The sequence below is a fragment of the Perognathus longimembris genome, chromosome 2 (genome assembly GCF_023159225.1).
Source record: "Perognathus longimembris pacificus isolate PPM17 chromosome 2, ASM2315922v1, whole genome shotgun sequence".
NCBI lineage: Eukaryota > Metazoa > Chordata > Mammalia > Rodentia > Heteromyidae > Perognathus > Perognathus longimembris.
This window is the reverse complement of record NC_063162.1, coordinates 24,396,734-24,419,190: the sequence shown is the minus strand read 5'-3', so window position 1 is coordinate 24,419,190 and position 22,457 is coordinate 24,396,734. Positions and strand designations below refer to the sequence as shown.

The 22,457-nt window shown below is 36.6% G+C and overlaps 1 protein-coding gene across 2 annotated transcripts in view; it reads left to right on the top strand.

The window, feature by feature from the left end:
* R3hcc1l (R3H domain and coiled-coil containing 1 like) overlaps positions 1 to 22,457 on the top strand; it is a 69,746-nt gene that overhangs the window by 534 nt on the left and 46,755 nt on the right. The window lies entirely within an intron of this gene.

Genomic DNA, 22,457 nt, shown 5'->3' with positions numbered 1-22,457 from the left:
CTGGCGGCAATCCTGGCCGTCAGCCCGGGGCAACTCGTCAACCGCGCTATCCCAGAGCTCGGGGCTAGGGCTGGAGCCTGCGGGTTAGGAGGGGAGTTGTACTTCCTGCTCTTGGTGGGCGGTCCTCGAACACTCCCAAGTTCCATTACCCCAAGTTTTCTTCCCCGAGTACAGCCGCCCCTCGGAGTAGTGTAAGGGAAAGAGAGCCTGATGTCTTTGGGGGAGGAATCTGCCACTTGCTGGACCTACGCTCTCTTTGTGTAGTTCCCCTTGCTGTCGCCTTGATGGACCTATCTGAAAAAAAAAAAGGGTGTTTTTGCTAGTTTCCCTTCCAGGGTTGTGGGGGTTCAGCAGAAGTGATACATGGGTGCGAAAGCTTTGGAGTACGGAGTATGTTCAGAATATAACCTTAATGTACCTTCTGTCTCTAGTCCTGGTCAGTTGAATTTTAAAACTACATTCATGTAAAAGATCAAATGAGTTAATGAGATCAAGTGAGTTAATAAATGGCCCTTTGGGAACTAATACAAATGATGTACACCAGTTTTCTTAATGAGGAGGTAACCCTAGGGAGGACTGCTTTACGGCCTGTGGAGGCAAGTTTAAACCTGGATTTTAAGGCTCGCTATTCGGATTCTTCCCTTTCTCCAACACTGAGCCTTCTACTTAGCTCTCATGCTCTGTACTACCTTTCTTCTTTCTTTTGCCAGTCCTGAGGCTTGAACTCAGAGCCTGTGCACTGTCACTACTGCTTGAGCCACAGTGCCACTTCCGGCTTTTTCTGTTTATGTAGTATTGAGGAATTGAACCCAGGACTTCATGCATGCTAGACAAGCATTCTACCACTAGGCCACATTCCCAGCCCACTACCTTTCTTTAGCATTACACAGGTCCAAGCATTAGAGAAAGCACTTAAAGGTTCCCTGCTATGGGGCGCAATTGATTGATAACTAGCCTCCAGCAGTTCTTTTTTTCTGCTTTACACGCAGTAGTACTCATTCACTAAGCTAAACACATAGTACTCATACCCTAAACTAAATTCATGCTCTGCTTCTTAAAGAGTCCGACTCACCAACCCGTGCACATGCTGGCAGAAATTCTAGGATTATTTTCACTTATCTTGGTTATATTTGAGTTCACAGAATTGAGAGTATAACTAGCCAATATTCCAGCCTATTTTCTGTAGGCTAAGCACAGAGATTCTAAGCAGGTTGTTTATTGTTTTTTTCTTTCCTTTGTAGAAAAAAGGAAATTATAATCAGTTTATACAGGTCTTATGGTATAGTTAGACAATATCTCTAGCCTGTTTTTTTTTCTTTCTGAAGTCATTGGTTTGAAAGTACTTGGTTCAGAAAATACAGAATGGCAGTAAAAATGCCATTAATATTTAGTGTACAAAACTGGACTAGTTTGAGTTCAAATTCTGGTGTTGTGACTTACTACTAGTGTTTAACTTTGGACAAATCTACCTCCTTGAGTCTATTTACTAATTTCTAAAGTAGATTTATAGCATATACCACCTAACAATGTTCTTAGGATGAAATGAGATACAATAATAAAAGGCATAGTAATGTCTAGTGAAAGTAAATTCCCATTATGTTGACTGTGATGATGATGAAAACTTGATGATTTAGGCATTCTCCAGGAAATTAATTTATTTGTAAAATGAGGATAGTTATCCTTAATCTACAGGCTTAAAAAATTCTCTTGAGCCGCTCTGACATGCACATCTACAATCCCAGCACTAGATATTGGCTCCCATAATTTCTATTAGAAATTCAGTTGTTTGCATAAAAAGAAAAATATCCTGCATTTTGAGAACTTCCACTTAGTTTTTGTTGTTATTAGAGTTGTTTTGGAACTCAAGATCTCAAGTTCAAAGCCAGCTTGGCCACTTAGTAAAACTTTCAAAGTGAGTATTTGTTTACTTCCTTTAAGTGCTACTTCATAATCAGATGTTTGCACACTCCAGTATCATATTGAGGAAATGTTTCCTTTATTCTTCTTTTTGATATTGTATCCTCTGGTTATGCTTCTCTAGTTTCATTGTTACCATTAGTTAGGAATTGATCTAATAACTATTTTTTCACAACAGACTTGTGTGTATACAAAGCTATGACATGCTTGCCATCCTAACCTACTAGTGAGGCCAAGGGTAAGAAGATTGGAGTTTGAGGTCAGTCTGGGCAGAAAAGTTTGAGAGATCTTTTCTCAACCCATACCGGGTGCAGTGGTACCCCTTACTCTAAGCTACATGAGGGGCTGAGATTGGAAGGATTTTAGTTCCCGGCTAGTCTGGACAGAAAAATCCACAGGACTCCTTTTCAACAGAGGGAAGCTGGGCATAGTGGCATGTCCTTGTCATCCCAGCAAGTATAGGAAGCCTAAAACAGGAGGGTCGTAGTCCAGGTGCAGGGAGACCCTGTATTAAAAATAACAAGTGAAAAGCAGGACTGGAAATGTGACTCAATGGTAGCCTAGCAAATGTGGGGACCTAAATTCAAACCCTACTACTACTACTACTACTACAAAAAAAAGAGCTCTGGCAGTAGTCATTCTTATTAAAAATGACTTTGTATGCCATTATATGTTATTTCCTTTAAACATTTGCTTCATGACTCTTAATTTAAAGGAATTTGGAAGGTAGACTTCACTCTCTACTATTGTAGCTAAGTATGCATACTAGATGTTTGGTGATGGTGCTGAATAAGAACATTTATTATCTTATGTCACGGATGCATGCTCAGGAGAAGCTTCTCTCTATAATGAGAGTAACCTAAGCTTTGGAATGAGACAAAGGTCTATCCAGACTGCTGGGTGTGACATTCGTTCATATAGTCATTTCGTGTTCACTTTATCTGTAAATCAGGGACAATGATATTAACTCTGCATGACTGAAATGATTAAAGATTATTTGAACTTAAACTTTTTTCTAATTTTTATTATTGTTTTGCCAATAGTAATAGATTGGGCTTTACATCTGTAGCCATTCTCCTAATTCCTCATGTGATCAGTATGTCTTTTTTAGACAAGGTTAAGATTGTTGATTGTGTCCATGGAACCTGAAACATTACAAAACTTAAATGGCAAATGTTCTATGGAGTAGAGCTGACTCCATTTTGATATGGAAACATGGTAGCAAATGTTGGGGGGAGTAGAGCTGACTCATCTCGATTAGAGAAACATAGTAGCAATTGCTAAAATGAAGTTAAATATTAGGTCAACAGTGACAGCAAAATTCTGCTTCTCTAGATGGCTTGCTTATCTTGTTTGTTGCTTGCTCTACTCCCTGCCATCTGTGCTACTCTTTCACCTTTATAAACCTCAGCTCCAGGACTGTTATGAGTTGCAGTTTCAGCTCTTGAATCTATGCTGTGTCCTTGGTTGCTCAGTTCCCCTTTTTGCTTCCCCAATAAATCCTGGCCAGTCAGTTTGCTTTTTGCTTCCCCAATAGATCCATCTTTTTGCTTGGTTTGCTTTTTGCTTCCCCAATAGATCCATCTTTTTGCTTGAGACTGTCCCTGAGTGGTGGACTCTTGGAGGGATGTGGAATCTTGGAGTTTGAATCTGTGACCTTGTCTCCATTAGCTTTATGAGCTTAATACAAATATTCCACTGGAATAAATGAAAAAAAACCTGGTGTATGTTTTGTGTGGTATTTCTGCAGTTCATATAAGTAAAATGAACTAATGCATGAGGAACTGTATAGATTCTTAATTAAATATTTAGAAGACTAGCTCTCATGCTGTGTATAAAACTGGTAACATGCAGGATGACCTTTGACAACCACAGACCTGAATTATAATTTAGACATTTCTTTGAGTTGTTGACTTCTCACCAGTTAGAGAAGTAAGAAATGAACTGTTGGGTTGAAAGCGAACTCTATGTATCCCGGAAGAAAAGGCTTGCTTAACTAGTGGAAAAGTATTTAGAGTTCTCTATTAATGAGCCCAGTAGGAGGATGGATGGGGCTGGGTGGGTCCCAACAGTGTATTGAATGACAGAGATACTCTAGTTGTCTGAGCATTAGATAGGAGAAAAGTATTTGTAAAAGTTAATGGATGTCAAGAAGGATGTCTCGAATATGGGGTGGATATAGAGTAGAGGAAGGCAGAGTCTGAACAGTACAGTTGTACAAACACAATGGGCAGAGAATGAGAGCCTGTCAGAGACAGAAGTTATGAACACTGAGCTGGACAGCTAGTTTCACAGGCAGTTAGAAATGTAGAGAGATGTAGAGAGAAGGGCAGCTTTAGAAGGTCAGCCTCTGAACTGAGAGACATAACATTACAATTAAAGGGAGGGAAACAAAAAGCAAATGTGTGAGCAAACAGCTGGAAGAGTGGGATCAAGGGATGGGGAATGAATTGAATCTGTTTCTATTTGTTATTTGAGGACATCTTGTAAATATTTATAGTTTTCTAGGAAAGGGAAGAAAACCAGGTAGTAATAAAGCGACAGGCTTCTGCAATTTTTAACTAGCATTTCCACTTAAGTATTTTGCATCTTCTTCATGTATGTAAGCCTGTTTCAGTCCTGTTATTTACTTGACTCTTCATAGTGTAAACATGTTTCTAAAAAAAAAAATAATTATATCTTCTTTTCCTTTTTTTTTTGGTGGGTTGGATTGCTTGGTCCTGGGGCTTGAACTCAGGGCCTGGATGCTGTCCCTGAGCTTTTTTTTGGCCAGTCCTGGGCCTTGGACTCAGGGCCTGAGCACTGTCCCTGGCTTCTTCCCGCTCAAGGCTAGCACTCTGCCACTTGAGCCACAGCGCCGCTTCTGGCCGTTTTCTGTATATGTGGTGCTTGGGAATCGAACCTAGGGCCTCGTGTATCCGAGGCAGGCACTCTTGCCACTAGGCTATATCCCCAGCCCCCCTGAGCTTTTTTTGCTCAAGGCTAACACTCTACCACTTGAGCCAAAGCTCCATGTGCAGCATTTTGATGGTCAGTTATAGAGCTAAGAGTCTTGTGTACTTTCCTGCCCAGACTGGCTCTGAGCCATGATCCTCAGATCTTGATCTCTCCCGAGTAGGCTGGCCCTGAACCATGATCCTCAGATCTTGATCTCTCCCGAGTAGACTGGCTCTGAACCATGATCCTCAGATCGTGATCTCTCCTGAGTAGCCCTTGCAAGTGTGAGCCACCGGCACCTAGCGATTTATTTTCTTTTTTAAAAATAAATTTTTATGTAAAGAACTTGGAATATACATGGAAAGATAAAACACTCATAATCTCACAGTCTAAACATAGTACATAAGAAAGTTCTTTTTTTTTTTCCCTTTTCTGCCCATCTGGGGCTTGAACTCAGTGCCTGGGCACTGTTCCTGAGCCTCTTTGTGCTCAAGGCTAGCGCTCTATGACTTGAGCCACCGCTCCATTTCCAGCTTTTTTGGAGTAATTGGAGTTGCATCTCATGGGCTTTCCTGCCTGGGCTGGCTACAAACTGCAGTCCTCAGATCTCAGCCTACTGAATAGTTAGGATTATAGGCTTGAGCCATGAGTGTCCAGCTTCTCCCAATCTTTTTAGTCTAGGCATTTACTAAAGTTTGACTTTCCTAAGAGAGTAAAGAAGCTATTCATAAATCCAAAATTGCACTGTAAATTAACTGTATGTGGCAGGATTATTATCTCTTTGTACTTAATCTGACATGTATTTTTATAAATTTTGTATATGTGTCTTTTTCTGACTCACTAATAGGCTACAGGCCGTATTTGTTAATGTTTTTGTCTTAAGCTTCTAACCAAATGTAGTGTATATGTAGGTATTCAGAATATTTTTGAGATGAATTATGAAGTCCTCTGAGCAGAAATTGTCTTACTTAAAATAAGTCTGCCTACTTGCACATTGGTGAGTTGGACCATCTTTAAAGTTGATTTTATGGGATATATGTATGGTTAATAGTAAGCTACTGAACTGGGAAAAGATGCTTTGTCTGGTTAGCTTTTGTTGTATAGCAAGGTGCTCCAAAAGTTACTAATATAAAATGAACATTTTATTATGTTTATGGATTCCATAGGACTTCATACAGGCAATGTGGAGATGGTGTGCCAGAGCCTGCCTTGAGCCTTAGCTGGGAAGGGTTGAAAGATGGTTGTGACTTGATGGCTGGGAGCTAGAACCTGAAGGCTTCTTTACTCACAGGTCTCATGGTAGGCTATCCCTCAGAACCCCTATGTGTCAATCACCTTTCCACACACAGGCTCGTTTGATCTGCTTCACTGCTTGGTGGTGACTGTTTTCAGAGTGAACACTCCAAGGAAACCAGGTGGAAGCTGCATTATTGCCTTTTGTGAACTAGCCTTGGAAGTCGCCTCGAGTCAGAGCTAGGCATAATCAAGGAGTGGAGCCCATGGAGCCCACTTCCCACAGATGGAGAGTCCAAATCACATTAGAGTGGGATGGAAGATAGGTACCAGCTATCTTGGGAGTCTGTTAAGCATTTACTTAAATACAAAGCAATAGATTAAAAATGAGTTAAGAAAATGGTATCACTTTTGAGCCTGGCTTATGGTTGAAATCCTAGCTACCCAGGAGGCTGAGAACCAGAGAGGATCATGGTTTGAAGCTAGCCTGGGTGGAAAAATCTGCTGGAGTCCATACTAGGCTGGAGGCAGGGCTTAAGTAGTAGTATACCAACTGGGCAAGTAAGCTGAGACAGTAGTTCTAAACCTAATACTTCCAAAAAAAAACAAAAAAAAAAGAAGACTGGATTGCGGGTGGTTCATGCTACCAGCATGTAATCCTGTGCTACCACCTGTAATCCTAGCTACTCAGGAGACTTTATTCCCAGCTAATCAGCAAAAGCTAGGAAATGGTGATGTGGTTCAAGTGGTAGAATGCCAGCCTTGAGTGAAAAAGCCAGGCTAAGAGTATGAGACCCTGAATTCCAGCACTAATAGCAGTGTGTGCTTTAAAAATGTCTTTTGAGTAAAATGTCTTGTTTATTACTAAAGGTTTTCCCTATTGCTAGTGGTATTTTTTACTTAGTTTTAAATCTTACACTAAATTTATAAAAACATGTAAATTCAAGGTTTGAAATATGTATATATATATGATTACTTTTAAGCTTAGAACAAGACTTTTTCACTTTCTTGCTGTTTCAGTCTGTTTCTCTGTATCCATCTCTCTTTGGTAATGGAGATTATATACACAGGTCCTTGTGCATGGTAGGGAAGTGGTAAACCATTGAGTGGTGAACCATTTTCTCTTTAACTTACTTAGTAAGATGGTCAGTTCTGTGCTTGGGCCTTGCCTCATTCCATTTTAAAACAGTAGCCTTAATTTTGTAAATGATATGATGTATGTTTACTGCAGAAAATATGGAGAGGTAGGAAGGAAACAGGATCAATCTACACTCCGACCTCTTAGATTGTCATTTCAAGTCATAATTTTTTATTCATAGTTCCTAAATTCTAACTTCTGAAAATGAAGTTTTTAGTTAGTTTATGGTAAACTCAGTTGGTAACAAAGCCTGATATAAGGCTATTTGTAGTCTTTATTCTTTGTAGTATAACAATTCATACTTTCTCTATTTTTGGTGGTATTGAGAATTTATGTTTACTAGACTAGTATTCTGCCCCTGAATGACATCCTAATTCCTTAATGTGTTGGAAATGATCTAATAATAGTACTTCCACTGAAAGATATATAAAATGACTGCCATATTTGAGAAAGGTTGTCTTGACATTTTTGTATGTGAGAACTTCCAAGTACTAAGTGGCTATAGAGCATTTCAATAGTAATGTGGGGTAGTGTAGAAATAGGACATGGGCTGTCTCTTGTGGAGGAGGAATATTAAGACATGGGGTTCAAAAAATTTGAAGAGTTTGAGCTAGACATATCAAATACATTGTGTCTGGAAAAGGGTCTCAGATCTAGGAGAGAGATGATGAGTTCACTTTCTAATATGTTAAATTTTAGGGGTATAATTGATGTGGTATGGAAAATATGGTACTTTAAAAATTTATCAGTCTTTATTATCCATTTTAAAGTAGTCTGTTTTTGAGGTCACACATTTATTTTTAGCAAATAAATATTCTAAATATTTCTTTTAGCAAATAGATAATCTGTCTTTTGGAAATACTTTTAGAACCAATAGAGCCATATGAAAAAAATCAATCTCATCACCTGATGGTTATATCCCTTGACCCTAAAAAGAATACTATCTTGTTTGGTCACTCATCTTATTTATATACTTGTTTCTCAGTGATACTTCAGTTTCTAAAAATTAATCTGCAAAGGCATTAAATTTGTTATCACATTGGAGATTTAAATGTCTTGTTGTTGTTGAAGCTATTTATGAAGTGTTAGGCAATACTGGCACCTTAGCAATAGCATGCTAGTTAATGTGTGCTGGTTAAAGAGAATGGGCTTGGAAACAGGTTTGAATGATTTCCCTTACTTATCATGAGCAAGTTATTTAATTCGTATGGGTCTTTTTTTTTTTTTAATTTGTAAAATAGGAGTTGTGGTAATACTCCTTACTTTGTGAGATGGTTGTAAGGATTAGCTCATAGAACAATGTCTGGCAAATATCAAGAGTTCAGTAAACACTAGTTATTTATTACCATAACTACTACAAGTGTGATGCGACTGCCATCACTTTGTATATATGATAAACACACACACACACACACACATATATATTCTCATCTAACATTAGTGTTGACTACAGTCACCTCATATGACAGCAGTGTGCAAAAAATTGATGATAGCCTCTGATGTTTCTCTTAAGGTTTTAAGCCTGTTATTTTTCCAACACCCAATTCACCAGTTTGATTGGGTTTTGGCCAGTGTTTTTAATCCATCTCTGTCTTTTTATATTACTTTTCTCTCACGGTGCTGTTAATTGTATTTCCCAAAATAGATAAATGAACAAATTTAATTAAATGCCCTATTTGCACAGTTTCCTGATCATTAATGAATTCGTAAGTAAGGTCAGACCTACAATCTTCCTAGTATAACAATTACTGAATTTTGTCTTTCCATTCCTGATAATTATTTGCTTTTAATTTTTAAGATTAAAAAAAAAAAGATTTCATGGGCTGGGAATGTGGCTTAGTGGTACAGTGCTTACCTAGCATGCATGAAGCCCTGGGTTCAATATCTCAGTACCATATAAGCAGAAAAAGCTGAAAGTGGTGCTGTGTCTCAGGAACCACAGGCATTGGACTCACATACTTTTGCCAAGGCTGGCCTAGAACTAGGATCCTCCTGATCTCAGCTTTCTGTATAGCTGGGATGACAGGCACAACCACCCTGCCCAGCTGTTGGTTGAGATGGCGTTTCATGAAGGTCAGCCTTGGCTGACCTTGAACCATGATTTTCTTGATCTTCACTCCCAAGTAGCCAGGATTACAGATATGAGCCATTAGTGCCTAGATGGCTGTTTGTTTGTAAATTATTTTTGTATGTTACCAATAGATATATAGTTTATAGACAAATTTTAAAAGTCAAAGAGTAAAAAATAAAAAGGATTCATATAGTGAGTAGTTTTTTCTCATCATCCCTACTTTTTAGTCTCTCTAACCATTTTCAACTCCTTATTTATTTATTTTAACATGCTGAAGATTGAACTCAAGGCCTTGTACTTGCTAGGCAAGTGCTCTTCTACTGAGCTGAACCTCCAATCCCACTCTTTTTCTTTTGATGTAACATATCTCCATATTTTAAGGTAATTTATAATGCTATCTTCTCATTGATTTGTTCATTATGTATGGGCTTTCCATTATGGTAGAGAAAGTTTTACTCTTTTTAAATAACTATCTCCCCTTTTGTTCTCCCTACTCAATTCAGTTATAATATTTGGTGAAATTTTATTGTTACTATTGTTTTTACATTATTATGTCAGTGCAGCTTTTATTCTGATAGTATCTTAAATACCCTCTCAGTGTGGTTTTCTACAATGTTAATTATAGTAATCTGTCAGCTCTCTTTCCCTCCATTTTTCCCTCTACCCCCTCCAAAAACTTCTCTTCTAGAGACTTTTCTTATTCTTGCTGTCTGAGTCTAATCTCTAGGCCCACTGCACAGGTCTTTTTTGGGATGATTTCCCTTTGTTGCAGTCCTTAGACTTTCCGTTCAGGTTTGATTCCTAGTACTACTATTGGAGCTTTTATATCTTCTTTTCATTTGCTCTCTAGGTGGAATCTCTAATAGTTATAGGGTACTGTGGCTGAAAGCAGGAGTGACTGCCTTTAGTGTGTCTGTTTGTCACATAAACTCAGTGTGGATTGGTTGTCTTAGCTGTGGTATAGCGTTATTATCCAAGAATCCCAATTACCAGTGTTTTTCACTTCTGTATTGTATTGAATATCCTGCTTTCCATTCCTCCTATCTTTGTTTATGTTATTATCCTGTTATCAAAGAATGACAAGGTCAAAACTTATTCTCTAGAATATCTGACTAGACTCAATCTCCTTGAACAAAGCAGATTACTAATCTTACATAAACCTTTATATGTTTTAACTTTTAAAGTTTTATTGCTACTCTTTCCTGCTCTCCATCTTGTGAGTTTGTCTTAAAAGAAATTTACTATTCTGTTAGCAATATTTTTGGGAAGAAGCAAAATTACTGTGTACGTACATGCTAATCAATGCACAAGACTGAGGTGATTTGAGAAGAATAGTATGTTTATGTTTATTTGTTTATGATGGTGGAAACTGAACCCAGCGTAGGACATTCTTATGTAAGGCAATATTTACATGATCATTATATTTTTAGTAAGGTGAAAGTAACAATACTCAAATGTAACTAGACATAGGCTATCCCTTTAATTTCTAAAAACTAGTTTTGGAAAAGACACAAATGTCATCTTATAAGAAAATGTTGCAGTGTGAGGATGAAAGTAAGGATCACCTTAATTTCACTGCTCAGAGGCTACCACTAGTAACAGATTAGTGTGTATTTTCTGTGCCTTATGTATTTGTGTGTTTAAATGGAGCATACTACATACATTTTTATTCCTTCCATTTTCTCCCACTACAGAAGTATGTACCTCGAGTCAAGAGAACTTCATTTTGCACAGGATCTTGAGATTATGGTCTCATTAAAAACAGCTGACAGCTATCAGGAATTTGAATGTAGGTCATGCTGACATCTTTTTGCTGCTATTTTGTTTATAATTATTATCAACTACTATGTTGTATATATAATTGTGTGTGCTATACCGCTATACAACTCGAAGCTTAGTAGGTTTGTTTACACCAGCATTACCATAAACATGTGGCTAACACAGGTTTTGATGTTACTCAGGCTTTGTGTCATCAGGTGATGGGAGTTTCAGCTCTTAGAAGCTTTTGAGACCACTGTTGGAGCTACAGTCTGGTGATACCATTATGTGGTTCATGACTAAATTTCTTTTTTTTTTAATTTTTATTGTCAGATGTACCAGAGGGGTTACAGTTTCATACAGTAAGCATTGGATACATTTCTTGTACTGTTTGTTACCTCCTCCCTTTTAAAAAGTCCCTTTTTGTTGTTTTTTTTCTCCCCCTCCCCCTTTTTTTGCTGGTCCTGGGGCTGAACTCAGAGCCTAGGTACTGTCCCTGAGCCATTTCCTGCTAGAGGCTAGTGCTCTACCACTTAAGCCATAGCTCCTCTTCTATGACTAAATTTCTTGTGAGACAGAGGTGTAGACCTTCTTGCCCCTTCTGCCTAAATAACTTCATGTTTTATTTTCCAGAAAACAAGGGCATTTATTTATATAACCAGTTGTCAAAAGCCGGAAATTAGATTTGATTTAATATGATCCACAGCTTGTTCTGATTTTAAAGAAAAAAATTCCAATTGTGGAGTGCAATTGTCATTATCCCATAATCTAGAGCAGTTTCTCAGTTTTGCTCAGATTTTTCACGATATTGATACTTTTGAAGAATTCAGGCTACTTATTTTGTAGAGTGCCTCCAGTTTGGGCGTCTGATGATTGGATTCAGGTTATCCATTTCTTGCAGGAGTACCACAGAATTAATATGCTTCTCAAGGCACATAAGGAGGCATAAAATATTGAAATAAAATACTAAAATATTGATGTATGTAATCTTAGATCACTTCATGAAGGCTTTTCACTATATTGTTAACTGTTTTCCCTTTTGTAATTTATGTGTTAAAATGAATGTAATGAAATGGATTTTTATGCTTTAATTTTTAACTGTATAGCTCAGTGGCATTGCATTCTCTTTGCAATTTATGAATTACATAGTTTGAAAATATCTTGTGGAAAAATACTTTGAGATTTTGTTAATATTTTGTTATTCCCTGAATTGTCCTGCACTAATTTAAGTGTCATTAGGTGACTTCTAACTGAATAATTTTTGGTGTGGTTCCTAATGGATTATTTTCTAATTCTTTCATTCCTTCTACATTTAATTTCAGTAGTAACTTTATTTACTCTAATTTTGTTTCTGATTTGGCCATTGGGAACCCCTTCAAGCTGATTTCTGCTTATTTTTACATACACTTGTCATTCCTTGACTTCTTAACACAAGATAGTCTAGGATTACTTTTCAATCTTCCTGGCCCCAACCCTAAAATGAGTAACTTTTTCAAGGAATCCTCATCCTCTAAAATTTTTTTGATTTAGTTTTTTTTTTTTATTATCTTCAGATTTAAACAGGGGTTTCAGTTTAACCCATCAATATGTGACTACATGTATCTTGATCAGTGTCATCCCTTATATCATTCTACTTTTAATAGAGAAATGGCTTTACAAGCAACAATCTGGATTCTTTGTCTTAGTTGCTGTTTGGTAGTATTGTTTAAAGCCCTTTCAGTAGATATCTATGAAAAGGATATATGTGAATGTGAATGTGAGTGTGTGTGTGTGTGTGTGTGTGTGTGTGCTGATTCCAATCTAATACTACAGATTTATTTTCTCTCCTTCATTCTATGTTTGTAGCTCCATCTAATAGTGGGAAACCTGGTTCCATTATTCACATTTTTGTTTATCAATTCAACCCTAGAATATAAAAATCTCTTTAATATTTATAAAATGTGATGAAAGTCAAGTATATGTCACACTATATGTTTTTATAGAAGTAATTCTTTACAAAGCTGTATGCTGTAAACCAACTAACTGTACAACTCATGGGCGGGGGGAAGAAAAAAGGAGGGGGAATATGAGAGAAAAATGAGGGAGGAGGTAACAAGTTGGATAAGAAATGTACTCATTGTCTTACATATGAAACTGTAACCCCTCTGTACATCACTTTGACAGTAAATTAATTAATAAAATAAAGTAATTCTTGTTACTATTTCCAGGTGAGGCTGCTATCAGAAGGAGATTTTTGTACAATTTGCCTTCAGACACAGTCTGTCTGCATATTGTAGAGTTGTATTATTCAGAAAATAAATGTAGCAAGTTGCCTACACTTAGGCATATTTTATGGGGTTATTATTTTTGTTTGCTTTATACATAGTACTTGAATGCCATCTTATTTTGTAACTCATCTAAGTTTCAAAGTGTAAATTTTTAGAAAGACTAGGGTCTTCAGCTGATTTTTCTTGCTTTTCTTCACTGTCTTTCTTAGTGTTTGTGGAACAGTTGAATTACTAGCCTTGTTTTGTTTAGTCTTTCTGCTGCAACTGAGAATTAGCCTTCTTATCAAGCTTTAGTTTTCTTATTCATAACAGGAACAGCAGAGATGCAATGTTATTGTGGGGGTTTAATTTATTCAGGAAGAATAGATGGCTATTTTAAATCCTTAGTAAAGTATAATAAAGCAGGATAAGTAATGTTCTTGAAGAACTTGAAAATGAAGAATAATTAGATAACTAATTTTAATGCTTAATATTATCCTGTAAGCACTTCTTTTCAGTTAACATGTTTCTTCAGAGAAGACTTAGTAAGTTCATACAAACTACTGTTTTGTGAGATGTTCTTACCTGTATCTTCTTAGGATCTTTTCAGTCTTTCATGTTTAGTAGTGCAAAAAGCTTTAGTGTGAATCAGAGGATAGGTCACAGCATTGGAACTCATGTGTTGCTCAATCATATGACAAAACTTGGGTATATACTACTATAGCCATGTGATTTTGGTGACTTTCTCATTTTCTTTTTTTTTGAGTGTGTGTGCTTGTGTATCTGTTCCTATGCGCCTATCCTGGGGTTGGAGCTCAGATCCTGGGCACTGTCCCTCAACTTTTTTGTGCAAGGATAGCACTCTACCACTAAAACTATACCTCAATTTCCAGCCACGCATGCGTGTGCGTGTGTGCTTGTGTGTGTGTGTGTGTGTGTGTGTTAACTGGATATTAGAGCTTCACAGATTTTCCTGCCTGCACTGATTTTGAACTATGATCCTCTGATCTCAGCCTTCTTAGTAGCCAGGATTATAGGTATGAGCCACTAGTGCCCAGCTTGTTGTTTTTTGTTTTCTTTGGGTTTTTTTTTTTTTTAAGCAGTATGCTCAAGCTATCATTGAATTCTTGATCTTCCAACCTCCGCTTCCCAAAGGCTAGTATTACAGGATTGTGTTATAACTCCTGGTTCAAAATTTTCCTTTAAATGGTTTTGTTTTGCAGTTGATATAGCAAGAAATAAATATTAATGTTGAAATTTGAGTTTAAATAGTGTTCTCTCTTTTAAATGGTTTTGTTTTGCAGTTAGATATAGTGAGAAATAAATATTAATGTTGAAACTTCAGTTTAAATAGTATTCTCAAGTAGTATACAAAGTTGAGGAGCTATAAACACAAAAAAGGGGGAAATTAACATTCTCCTTTGCTATACTTTTGGGTAGTCTTTTTGCTTTTTTTAGTATCAGAAATCTCTTTAGACATTTCCAGCTGTTGTGTGTGGCTTATATTGAGTAGATTGTTGAGATTTTGTTTTGTTTTGTACATGACTGGAACAGCTTATATCTCAGAACAAAACAAAGTGAGTTTCAGTCTTGGTTATTTAAAATCTCCTTGTATCTGTCTTATTGAGTATTATTTATTTTTTTAAGAAGAAGCTAATTTGCATCTGGCTATAAAGATTGACATTGTGTCCGGGAAAATGCTGTACTAACACACTGTACTGTCCCACAAGAGTACTTCTTAAGTCCCCAAATGCAGTACTGACAGTCTGTGACAGCCTGTGAATTGTTGAGCAGCAGTTTGGGAAGATGGACAGTAGAATAAAGTGGCTATTAGTAAGTTAAAGATGAGATGAGATGGGAGGAAGTGAGCAGAGCAACTCAGGTTTTATAGGTAGTTTGAATGGAAGCTATTCTAGTTGTTAGGCTTTGTTAATAAGAATATGACACAAAAAGCTAAAATTTGTGTGTTTGATGAAAATTTATTCTTTTATTGTTTTGTTTTTTCACCAAAACTATGTGGCTGGATTAAATGGAATTTAAATTTTGAAGAGACTATGCATACCACTTTATACCCAGAAATGAAACTGTAAGTGTCAGGGTAATGGAGATGGTAATAGTATTACCATTTCTAGATCCATAATAAAGTTACTATTTCTAAAGTTCCATAGATCCATAAAGTTACCATTTCTTTTTTTTTTTTGGCCAGTCCTGGGCCTTGGACTCAGGGCCTGAGCACCGTCCCTGGCTTCTTCCCGCTCAAGGCTAGCACTCTGCCACTTGAGCCACAGCGCCGCTTCTGGCCGTTTTCTGTATATGTGGTGCTGGGGAATCGAACCTAGGGCCTCGTGTATCCGAGGCAGGCACTCTTGCTACTAGGCTATATCCCCAGCCCCATAAAGTTACCATTTCTAGATCCATAATGGCTGGGCCTTTATTCAGGCAAATATGTCTATGTGACTTATTGATTGCTTATTTTGATTTGATTCATTAACACACACGAATACAAAATATTAGCTAGTATTGTTTCAGAAATACATGGCTTACTGTACAGTCTGTCAGATATCAAGGAATGAATTTCAGACTTTTGGGCTAGGGATGCTCAGTTAATAAAGTCTATGTAAATATTTTAGAATCCAATAATCCCTGAAACCTGAGACTGTTGTGGCCCAAAACTTTTCAGATAAGGAACTCTCGATCTGTAAATGTTTTTGATTGTTTCATGAAGTATAATGTCTAATTCTAAGATTAAATTTAAGACCCACTGTTTTGGAGCCCACTCATTCTGTTGATTCTGTTTGTGTTTTTAAATTAAATACGTTACTGGTTGGCACAGCTACCATTGGATTAGGAAGCATGCGAGAAGGGAGAAGGAGAGGGGAGAGGGAAAAGTAGAGATAGATATCATTATTAAAGTTTCTTGTATCGTATTTTCTCTACAGTGATATATATTTATATAAATGTATGTGTTTATTTATATGAACATATATATATACATACATACAGATATATTTGAACAGATGCGAGGGGCAAATGATAAGGCAAATGTAATGATCAAGGGAAAGTGTAAGACCTAGAAATACTAGTACTATTCTAGTCTAGGCTTGATTCTCTCTTGCCTAATTCTAAGTTTTGAAGGTCTTTCAGGCTGAATACAATCTTTATGACAAAGTCTTTCACAACTTTCCTAAAATGCATCTTTGACTTTTCCTACCTAGTATTAGGGACTGAATGTGTCTTCCTTCCCTCCCATTATTCATGTGTGGAAAGTTAATCCCCAATGTGTTTTTTGTTTTTTGTTTTTTTAGAGGCAAGGCTTTTGGAAAGTGATTTGATTTGATTGTGAGGACAAAGCCCTCATGAGTTAGATTAATACCTGTATAAGACAATACCAGAGAACTATCTCACTTCTTTTTTCTGCTTTATGAGAATGTGAGGAGGAGTCTATCTTCTACCTGCTAGAAGAGAGCCTTCACAAGAACCTGGCCTTGATCTTGGATGGCAAGCTGTCAAAATTGAGATTTCTTTTGTTTATAAGCCAATTGTAAGCCATAGTATCTTGTGATCACAGCTTGAACTAAGTAAGTCAGTAGTTTATATCGTCTTCAAAATAATACTTTCTGACTTAGTACCTTTTCATATGTTTAGTTTCTTCTTTCTGTTTGGAATGTTTCCCCTAAATTCTCTATCTAAATATCAGCTTCTGAATGTCTGTCTCCATTCAGTACCACCCAGTTCGTGACATTTTCCTCAACCATTCCAGGCTTTGTGTGATATCTCCCTTGAGTTTCTGTCATTTATTACTTTTCTCTTTATGTGGCACCTATATTTGATTGTTTTGGACAACGTCTTTATTTTTCCCCCCTTACATCTTTAAGGTAGAGATACTTTAAGTGTGAAATTGCATTTTTATTCATGTGTTTCAAATAACTTTGTTACTTATAATCCTAGATTTTAATCTCTACTACTCCAGCATAGATATCAGTATAATGTGTAAACTTAATAAATATTTGTTTGATGGTGAGAAAATACCATTACCTATTATTAGCTTTTATCTCTCTTTAACATTTATCTTTCCTTTTGAATCATAAGAATAATAGATTAGAATGCCCTTTAAGTATCTGGGAAATGTTTGTTTAGTAGATTATTCTTTGAAAGCAGTCTGTAGCCCTCTGTACTAGCTTCCTGATCCTTAAAATAACATTGCTCTGAAGATGTATTCTAAAGTAAATTGTTATACTTGAAACTCTTAATTAGTAAACTTTCAAGCAGCATAGAAGAAAAGCTTTTATTAACTACCTAATATTTTCTTTGCTTGCTTAAAGTGAAACTTGCTTCTTTTGGTGTCTCTCTCACCAAGCACAATTGGCTTTTGTATGTGCTGGTATAGCAAGTATGAAACTATGATAGAGTAAATATGGAGAGAGGAGTTAGATAATAGAGGAGTTCTGACTGTATTTCTATATATATATATTCTCTGCCTCCTTTACAATTACTCATTTTTGTTGCTACTGTACTTTAATGTTTATTAAACTAAATTATTTCTGCTGTGCTTTATCACACTTAGAAGTCTAGTGTAGTATAGTGTAATAGACTTTGACATCTGAACCAACATTTGTTTGTTTTCTTTTGCCAGTCCTGAGGCTTGAACTCAGGGCCTGAGCACTGTCCCTGGCTTCCTTTTGCTCAAGGCTAGCGCTCTACCACTTGAGCCACAGTGCCACCTCCTGCCCTTTCTGTGTATGTGGTGCTGAGGAATTGAACCCAGGGCTTCATGCATGTTAGGCAAGCATTCTACCACTAAGCCATATTCTCAGCCCTGAACCAGCATTGAAGAACATGGTGATCTTAAGTGACTTAAAGTTCCCATTTCTGATCCAGGAGGTTGAGATAATAGTAGCTCCTACTTAGTTGTAGTTGGGATCAAATGAGAAACTATATGTAGACACTAAGCACAGATTAAATTTAATGTCTGTGACTTAAAAAAATTTACTTAGTGGAATCGTAATACATGTCATGGTTGAGATGGAACCCCCAAAGACTTACCCATTTGAGCTCCTTTTTTGTACCTATTAGATAGATGTCAATTTAACTTAAGCAAAAGAAACTATTGTTAAACACAGACTAACTCCCAGCTATGTAGTGAGAGGAAGTATTTATGGGTTTTTTTATTTCCCCCTTCTCTGCTTGCTCCCTACTGCTAGACATTTATACAGCGTAGGAAGCTTACTTTTTGCTCTACTTTTCTGTTGGATATGATATTGCTGTTGCTCATTTATATTAAGGCTTATCTGGGTGTTTTCAGAGGTGGTCTGTAACTGATGCTAGCATTAAACTTGAAGCAGTTAAGTTGGGGTTACCATGTCAGTGGATTGTGAAAGAGACTCAGCTGAGGCCTATGTGCCAGCCTATTAAGTATGAAATCAGTAGGAGCCAATGCTTGGAAACTATATCTAGTGGAGTATAAAATAAGCTTAAGACATTATGTTGTATTGTGAGGAAAAACCTCTTCATTCCGTAGTATCTTTATGTCTTTGGGGGCTTTCAAGGTCATAATGGAATATGTATCCTGTATCCTGATACTCAGGTTTTCCATGAAATATTTCTTATTGTACAAGTTGTATTCTTTGTTTAACTGCATGTAGAAGGGTAAAGATTGTGTGTCCATGGAAAGCTAGTTAAAATACTGTTAATATTATGTTCTGTGCAAGATTGAATCTGTAAAAGCTATCTACAATTGGTATTTGCTGTGCATGTTTCTTGTTTTAATTTTAATTTAATTTTTTTGAGACAGGGCCATGAATTCACAATCCTTCCCAGTGCTGAGATTACAGGCATGTACTACTATGTTCAGTTTAGTTTTTTCTGTTTGAAGCTCAGACTGAGAGTATATTTTATGTTGTGCTTTGAAGCTTTCTTCAGCCTGAGATATGTTTTAATCAGTTTTACTGGTTGTTAGTCCCATAATTCATGTACCCCTGGATGTTTCTAAATGCTTAGGGAGTTGGAGAGAAGTAGTATAGAAATTATTCTTATGGGAAATAGAAGAGGAAGAGTTCTTCTCCTGACACCTGGTGAGGTTCTTTACCATATGGCTTGGAGGGTGAGTCAAGGTGAATGAGGAAATTTCAGAAACAATAGTGAATTATTATTGTCAGCACTTTTAAGTCTAGAAGGTTAGTGGAAATAGATATGCCATGAAAGCATTACTTCTTCCATTGTTACCCTGATTTTTTTTAAAATTATCGAAGCAACAGTCTTTGAACTTTCTGGTTGCTTTGTATTTTTTACAGATAGTCTAAGAAGATTGGTAATATTTATGAAATTAATACATTATTGTGAAACAGACCATCCTGCTGAGTATGTGGCAGCTAGCATAGTAGATAAGTACAAAGACTAATTAACCAATCTTAGAAGCTGGTTAATCGAGATGTTTAAGCTCTAGATTGCCCATCTGTAAAACTAAAGCTATCTTGTAATGTTGTAGTTGATTCAAATGTATACATATAATATTTAACACAGTCCTTTTGACATTGTAAATACTCATTAAACAGTAGCTGATCTTGTTTTTTATCTTCTACAACTATTATTGTTATTACTTTATCACAACTTTGTAGAGCCTAAGCTTAATAAAAAAGAGAGTGTAATTGACATGGTTTACAACCAGCAGAGTTTGAGAAAAATGCCATTTTTCTCTTAGGCATGGAATAATGGTTCTTTCTTGAAACTCCACAAATGACTTTAATAAATAAAAGTTAAAGATCTTCATACTGGTTTAAGATAGTTGTCTAAATGAGCATAAAAACAATTTTTCTGAAGTGTATTTAGTTAATTCATATAAAACAGCATCTATGAAAACATGGATTATTATAGAAGTACAAGGTGGAAAAATTGTCCTTCCTTATTTAATATAGCTATTTATTTCTGAGTTAGTGCCCTTTTGAGGGGCTTAGAAAAAAATGCTTTTTCTCCTCATAATAAGAGTAGTTGTAGTATCTTGTCCAGTGTATGAGGCACATCTTTGTGGAAATGAGATAGAAAAGTCATCCCAATCATTTACATTAATGCAGCTGAGCGTTAGTGTGGATAATATATTTGGATTTGATGTTCATTATGCAGTTATTTTTGCAGCACAATTAACTTCCTGATTAAACTTTGCTCAGCATATATCCTGAGTATGTACTGGGTGGAAAACTGGGTGATATAGCAATAATGGTGATAAAATTAGTTTAATTGATAGATGATCTAGATTCTAGTCTGAGTTTCTACACACACACAGCTGTAAATCTTAGGTAAATTTCCCAGCCAGTTTTTTTTTTAATCTTTAATATGAGGAGGTTATTCAATATAATTTTTGAGGGTACTTTTTAGTGATAAGGCATTAAGATATGTGTGGAGGTAGAATGGAAATCAGGAAATGCAGTGACACATCCTGGCCACCAGAGGGTGAAGTCTAGTTAGTCATCTTCCATTTTTGACCAGTGTGTGACATTCCTAGGCATGAAGAGGATTTATTTGCTCCCATAGCTCATCTATATGCTAAGTATTAGGGCCTATTATTCTCTAATTCTTATGTTCACTTTCTACTTTTTTTTTTTTTACTTTTCAACCTTCTTTTTTTTTTTTTTTTGGCCAGTCCTGGGCCTTGGACTCAGGGCCTGAGCACTGTCCCTGGCTTCCTTTTGCTCAAGGCTAGCACTCTGCCACTTGAGCCACAGCGCCACTTCTGGCCATTTTCTGTATATGTGGTGCTGGGGAATCGAACCCAGGGCCTCATGTATACGAGGCAAGCTCTCTTGCCACTAGGCCATATCCCCAGCCCCAGTTTTCAACCTTCTTGATAGAACTGGAACAAATAAAGAATAGGAGAGAAGTAGAGGTTTCTAGTTGTTAGGCTTTTTCTGACTTTGTTCCTTTATCTAGTAAATGGCTTTCAGATGACCTGTGTGCCATACTGATGGGGAGGGAAGCACAGTAGTATAGGTGATCAAGTTTGTTTGTGACCACACTCCTCCCCCCACACCTCAAACACACAGGCACACACATACACAACACTTAGCCCCTCATCACCTACCTTCTTGAAGAAATCCCTAGCACAAAAATAAAATGTCTGAGAAATTGATTAGAATGAGCACAGTACTTGTAAACTATGTACCAGTCTTGCTTCAACATCTAGTATTTAATGTAACTCTGGACCTAAAACTTTATTTGAATATTTTTGTTTTATTAAGTTCTGACCTATATGATCCCTTCCAGTAATTAAATTCTAGGATTCTGTTGTACAACTATTTAAAGATAATTTTTAAAATAATTTAAAAAACCCCAAAGTTATGTAAAATATTTCCTTGGGAGGAAAGTAATACTGGAGTTTGAACTTAGGGCTTTGTGATTGTTAGGCTAGCAATCTACTTGAGCCATGCCCCTGGCCCTCTTTTTTTTTTTTTTTCAGTTATTTTGGAGATAGGGTCTCTTTAACTTTTCTGCCCAGACTGGCCTTTAACTTCAGTCCTCCTACACTTAGAAGATTCTATAAAAATTCTTTAATGTTTATGTGAATGTTAGTGCCTTTTGTAATTACACTTAAAATAAGGAGTACTTTTAAGCATAGAATATTATTTTAATTAGAACAGGACTATAGATATTGTTAAGGTATTGACATTTAAGTATGAGACTACCTACCATACAGAAAAAAGAAAGATAGTTGCCATACCTCCTACAGATAGAAATTCTCTGAGCAGAGGCTTAAGGTAGCATCATTTCAGTCAAGAGTTGGCCAAGACTAGGAGCCAGGTTATCCTGCTAACATTTAGAAAAGTAGTACAATTGTAGCTGTACTAGTAGTACAATTGCTTGTATTTAGAGGAGGTCACTGAGGCTAAGTAAGCATCAAAAAAGAAAGCATGTGTATTTTAGGATTACATATCACAAAACTGGAATCAGTTTCCTATTTCAGGAATAGCAGTGGAAATAATTTTGTTATGTTGTCCAGTGATAAGAATCTAAGTTGTCTGAGAGCTGAGGATAACAGGAAAGGGACAAAGAAAGGTATGAAATTTTAAATAGACAAGCTTGAGATAGTGTTTAGAAGGTGACAGAAAAATGGACACAGAAATGTGCTCATGAAGGTAGACAGGGGCTTGTAGTCTGATCCGTACACCAC